The 6206-nt window shown below is 52.6% G+C and overlaps 1 long non-coding RNA gene across 1 annotated transcript; it reads left to right on the top strand.

Moving 5' to 3' along the window:
* Positions 1–937: 937 nt before the first annotated feature.
* LOC121106043 lies at positions 938–5766 on the top strand. The gene is made up of 3 exons (XR_005838730.1): positions 938–1240; positions 3989–4232; positions 5367–5766. It is a non-coding gene; the product is annotated as an uncharacterized LOC121106043 (long non-coding RNA).
* The last annotated feature ends 440 nt before the right edge of the window (positions 5767–6206 follow it).

The raw sequence follows: 6206 nt of genomic DNA, 5'->3' as shown, positions 1-6206 counted from the left end.
AGCTTAGAAATATTCAGTGGTTGTGTGCTTAAGAGCAAAGGCCTTCCGGGAGCAGCCAGCAGAGGCCGTGGGAAAAGGGGAGACCCTCTTCTCTCTGGGGAAGTTCGCGTCTGCTAGCTTCCTCTTGACACTATCGTCCCCCACACAGATCCGCTTCCTTCACCCTGAGGGAGCTCTACTATCCCAGGGGTATCTGCACCTTCTCAGGCTGCCACCCTTCTGTTTCCTCTCCTCTCTTCTCACGGCTCTTGCAGCGACAGCTTAAAGGTCTCCTCCTCCAGGAAGACTTCCCTGACTCTCCATACTCCAAGAGTGAGGACTCCTTCTATGGCGCCCAGGGATTCCCTTGGCACCCATCATAGGGGTCCAAAAGGCCCTGAGAGACTCAGCCCTCCCTGGGTTGGGAGCTTCTTGAAATGCAGGCTGTGTCTGACTTTCTAGGATATTCCCTAGTTTCTAGCTCAGGGCCTGCGATACAGCAGCCACTCAGCAAACCTAGCGAAGCAAGGATGGAAGGCCAGAGACCTTCACGCTGGGGTGGGGGAGGGGGTGGCGGTGACAGCTCTCGGAATATGCCCTTCCCAGGGACACCTGCACTGTTCGAAAGGCTTGTTTTGGGCTCAGGGAGGTGGAGCTGGAGAGTGAGGTGGTATTTCTAGTGTCAGCAGCTGGTGCAAAGGAAAAGAGGGAAGGAGGAGAGGGACAAGGAAGCTGAAATTGTATCCCTTGTGAGTATTTCCCACCTGTAACTTTCTGCAGACTGCTGCCGTGAGTGAGAGAAGAAGGGAGAAGGAAGAGAAGGCTGAAGAGCAGTAGGACCTCGCCTGTCTACCGTAACCACCGGGTGGCACACGGCGACAGCTGCTCGTTCTATCCTGCCGAGGGTCTGTGTCCACTCATTCCACCAATATTGATCGAGCACATGCTACGTGCCAGGTGTTGTTCTAGGTGCTGGGAAAACAGCAATGAAGAAAATATGGTGCTCATATTTTGGGGGGTAGAGGAGGCAACTATATATAGTAAGTCAGGTGATAATATGTGTTCTGAAAAAAATAAAGCCGGCTAAGTGGTTTACAGAGGGAGGGAGGCAGGAGGGACTGGGTTCACACAGGTTGGTGGGGAGAGTCTCTCTGATGACTTTTGAGCAGACATCTGGAAGAAACAAAAGAGGAAGCCAGTGGATACCTGGAGTGAGAATGGTCCAGACTGAAGGAACAACAGGAGCAAAGGCCCTGAGCCGGTGCGTCCTGGGTGTGGAGGAGGAACTGCAAGGAGGCCAGTGTGTTTGGAGCAGAGGGAGGGAGGAAAGCAGTTAGAAAGATCAGAGGGATGACAGGGAGCACTTCCAATGTCTGGAGGTCAGGGAGATGAGAAGGGCCAGTGAGGCAGATGGCAAATGGAGTGTGATGGCTCTGGTGTCCCACAGACCAAAACAGAGAGCGCTGTTTGCAGGTCAGGGAGGGATCAGTTGGTCAAAAGCCATGGAGCAGTCTGGCAAGAGAAAGTGGAGCTCCGGACTGGGCAGTGTGGAGGACCCCTGGCCCACAGCCGACTCGGCGGAGTAGAGAGGGTTCTAGAGAGAATGGGAAGCTGCGATGGGGAGGCCGGCAGACAACGCTTTGAGGAGTCCTAGTGGAGAGGGGCGCACAGCCTTGTATCTGATCTTCTTAAGCTTCCTGCATCAGGTAACTCTTAGCTGAGCTGAACTCTGCTTCCCTCCCCGCCTCTTCTGCACACAGTCTCCAGTCTCCCAACCTCCCCACCGCCACTGCAGCTGAGCTGGGGGGTTAGAGTCCGAAGTTAGCCCATGTTTTATTTTTTGCTTCTGGTACCAGTCAAGGCATGCCTTGTGAGACTAGGGCGGGGACGCACACTGTTAGTCCTCAGTCCTCAGCTTGAGGCTCCCTGAACCCCTCATCAGCCACCTACCTCTAGAGGATCCGGACGGGAAGGCAAACAACGCTCAGCAAAAGCTTATTGCTGACTGCCATCTGGTGGTCATTGTAGGAACTGGCCTGGGACTCAGGGTGGTGGGAAGAGCTGAGTGAACTGTTAGGACAGCACCAGGCACTTCTTGAGTGTTTGGTAAAAGTGGGCTACTGTCATTATGCTCATGGTTTGGGGAAGTGTGGTTAAAATCAATGTGTCCCTTGACTTCACGTCCAACATTTTTTGAATGAAAAGGAAATATCCTAAAAAGAGGGCCCTCTTTTTTTTTTTTTTTAACTTGGTAAAGATAAGAGTGCTTCAGGGAATCAAGTAGGATATTGTGTATACAGTCGGATGACCCAGATTCTAATCCTGATTTTTGCTACTGTGTGACCTCGATCACATCACTTAAGTGCCCTGAGTCTCAGTTTCACCAAGCCATAAAATGGGAGCATTAGAATTAAAACGACACCAGGGAGCGAATGTCAAGAGCTCTCAGTAAAAGGTGCTCTCGTGTAGTTAACAGTAGTGGCATACCAGCGCTCAACGCTGGGGGGGGGGGTGGCTATTGCTCTAACTTAGTGGTTCTTGGGGCACCTGGCTGGCTCAGTCGGAAGAGTGTGCAAGTCTTGATCCCAGGGTCATGGTTTCGAGCCCCACATTGGGTGTAGAGGTTACTAAAAAATAATGAATACACTTAAAATAAAATAAAATAGTGGTTCTCCACTGGCAATTTTGCCCTCCCAGGGAACATTTGGCAACATCTGGAGATATTTTGGGTTGTCACGAGGGTGAGGGGATGCTGCCAGCGTGCAGTGGGTGGAGGTCACAGATGCTACTGAACACCCTCTTATGCAGGGAACAGCCCCCTGCAGGACAGAATTATCCAGTACAAAATGTCAGTAGTCCTTAAATTGAAAAAATCCGGGAGCTTTCTTAAATGCAGATTCTTCTTGCCATGGTATGGACCCGTAGGACCATAGCTATGGGAAAAGTATGAGAGAAGCGGAGTGATGCATGAAGTTGGAAAGGGATTCCTTGTACCGATTACACGCAGGAGAAAATGGGGCTCTGGATTACTGTGCTCTCCAGTATGGTAGCCATGAGGCCGCCCCGTGTGGCTACTGAAACTGAAATTACTTCAAATGGAAAAAAAACCTTTTAATGGATCCCTGGGGTCTAATAGCCCCCTTCCAGGTGTTCAGTAGCTGTGTGTGACTAGTGGACAGCACACATAGAACATTTCCATCACGCAGAGAGTTCTACAGGCCAAGCACTGCTCCACAGGGGCCCAGCGGAACCGGGCACTGGTGGGACAGTCCACAGGAGAAAAATGGGAAACTAAGGATGGGCAGAGAGGAGGGGATCAGGAGAAGTAACAGCGTACCCCCACGAGATGGTGAAGCAGGAACAAAGGGGGTATATAATAAAAGGCGAAAACAGGGCACAAACACACGCACAGTGACTGATCCATGCAACCCACCCTCCCCCAGGAATACTCTTACATGCATGAAACTCAAGGACCCTGCAAACGTAAGCAGAACGAACAGAAGGCAGGCTGGGGAGAAGGGGAGCTATGGCTGGGGAGCACCGTCCCTCTCTTTCTCTTCTTCCCGGCCCAGTTCAGTTCGACTTGCGGTACAAGGTTCCCATCCCAACAGGGGGCCACGAGTCAACTGTGCTGATGGAGGAATGCCTGCGGCGGCCTATTTTACCCAAGATCTTGGGGTCCTTGTAAAGGACGTAGGTATGCTTGGTGATGAAAGGCAGACAGGAGAAGTGCAGGAGCATCCGGGAGATTTGGAAGGTCAAGTACAGGTAGCTCAACTCCTTGAACTGCTCTCTGATGATCCCGTTCACGAGCATGACCATGGAGAAGCTGAGGAGCTCGTAGGTGACGATCCACACGGCGTAGCACAGCAGCCCCACGTACTTGCTCGTGTGGACGCAGTAGAGGAGCGACAGGCTGACCACGACGGTGACGGTGGACAAGACGACGCTGATGCTCTTCTTATGGGTCATCATCCAAGACACGACCTCAGACTTTGTTTCCTTGTAGATGGTGACTTTGTCCTCGTAGCCGATGGCCGTAACCTGGTTCAGGTCAAGGATGAGGACCTGGATGGTGTTAAGGACGGAGAAGATGCCCACCACGAGACAGAAGGTCCTGTCGTTCATTTTACACGTGTTTCACCACCGTGTCTGCTGCAGAAAAAAAATGGAGATGCGTCAGAAGACGGCAGAGTCGGCCCTCGACAAGCTCCGCGAGCCGCTGACGCGGGTGGGGCGCTGACAGTCAACTGGTATGTGGACAGGCCCCGGCCCGGGCTCGGGGGACACGGCGTCTGGCCCCGGCTCTGACCTACCGCGTGGTAGGCCACCACGTCACTGGCAGATGAGGGCGTCACTGGCCCAGGACACTGCTCAGGTGGCTCCCAGCTCTGCTGTGCTTTAAAGGGGCAAAAAGCGTGTTCCTGTCAGAGCCGGGCTGGTGGGACTTAGGAAGCTCCTATACCCGGAACGATGATGGAGTCAATTCTGGGCTCTTCTCTGAGACAGTTGTCTCTCTGAAGTCAGAAAACTAGTATGGTTCCTCAAGGGCCTGGAATCAGCCCTGCGTTTTTATTTATTTGTTTGTTTTTGGCCGTGGCAGTTGTTCTACTGTGGCAAAATAGACTTCGCAGATGTTTACCGTTAGCCCTTTCAAACGCACAGTTCAGTGGCATTCGTACCTTCACACTGTTGTGCGGCCATCCCCACCATCCACCGCCAGACTTTTTTACATTCGCCAAGAAAACATCCCATACCTAGCAAATGCGAACTCCCCGCTCCCCGCCCCCCAGTCCTCGGTCACCACCGTTCTGCCTTCTGTCCCTATGAATTGCACTACTCTAGGCACCTCATCTGCGCGCAATCATACGGTATTTGTCCTTTCGTACCCAGCTTCCTTCGTTTAGCATAAGGTCTTTCAAGTTCATCCCAAATAATTTTTTAAAAAGATTTTATTTATTTATGCGACAGAGAGACAGCCAGCGAGAGAGGGAACACAGCAGGGGAGTGGGAGAGGAAGAAGCAGGCTCCCAGGGGAGGAGCCTGATGTGGGGCTCGATCCCAGTACGCCGGGATCACGCCCTGAGCCGAAGGCAGACGCTTAACCGCTGTGCCACCCAGGCGCCCCCCAAATAATTTTTTGAAAGATTTATGCATGTATTTCTGAGAGGGGGAGAGAGAAAGAGGGCGAGCAAGTGGGGGGAGGGGCAGAGGGAAAGAATCTTCAGGCAGACTCCCCGCTGAGCACGCAGCCTGCCGCAGGGCTCCATCCCCCCCCCCACCCCCGGATGGGGACCTGAGCCGAAACCAGCGGTAGGACGCTTCACCCACTGAGCCACCCAGGCGCCCCCAGTATCCTTATACCGCGTTCCCCACTGTCGTTGCAGCTCCTGACTCCAGAGTTTAGTCCCTGATGCACAAACCGCTTGCTGCGCTGCAGGCCCTGGACTCTCCGAGGTGGGGGCGGGGGGAGGAGCCGCGGGGTGGCTGCCAGAGAACCGCACTGATCCTTTCCTGTCCCCACCAAGCAAACCACGCTTTGTCCCTGCTCCCAGAGCCCCTTCCCGAGCAGCCCCCTTCCACAATATACTTTCCTGCCCCCACTCAGAATAGGGCACCAAACCACAGGGGCTTATTCCTTGGTTTAAGACTGTTATGCAGGTTTCTTTCTTCCTTTCTTTCTTTTTAAAGATCATTTATTTATTTGTCAGAGAGAGAGAGAGAGCACAAGCAGGGGGAGTGGCAGGCAGAGGGAGAAGCAGGCTCCCCGCTGAGCAAGGAGCCCAATGCGGGACTTGATCTCAGGACCCTGGGACCATGACTCGAGCCAAAGGCAGTCACTTAACCAACGAAGCCACCCAGGGGTCCCTGTTTTGCATATTTCAAGCCATTGTCTTTATAAATCCCATTGGCTTTTTGTCCCTGCCACCCCAGCCTTGGTTTTAGCCTTTAACGCTGCCCTCCTGGTCACTGTAAAAACTGCCTCATTTCTCTTTCTGCCTCGGTTGTGTTCCTCTGGTACATGCTAGCCGCTCAGCATTCACTCAGCAGACACCTACTGAGCATTAACTATGTGCTGGATACTGAGCTTGGTACTAGATATGCACAGGGAAACGTCCTGGTGAGGAAGGTAGACAAAAACAACCAAAAAAGCAAATAAAATGTTTTTAACTTTTTTTTTAATGGAAAGAAAATTTACAATGCATTGTGATAAATGCCGCGTAGGA

The sequence above is a fragment of the Ursus maritimus genome, unplaced genomic scaffold (genome assembly GCF_017311325.1).
Source record: "Ursus maritimus isolate PB19 unplaced genomic scaffold, ASM1731132v1 scaffold_30, whole genome shotgun sequence".
In the NCBI taxonomy this organism is placed as follows: domain Eukaryota; kingdom Metazoa; phylum Chordata; class Mammalia; order Carnivora; family Ursidae; genus Ursus; species Ursus maritimus.
Note: the sequence above shows the minus strand (reverse complement) of the source record. Positions and strands in the feature narration are given on the sequence as shown.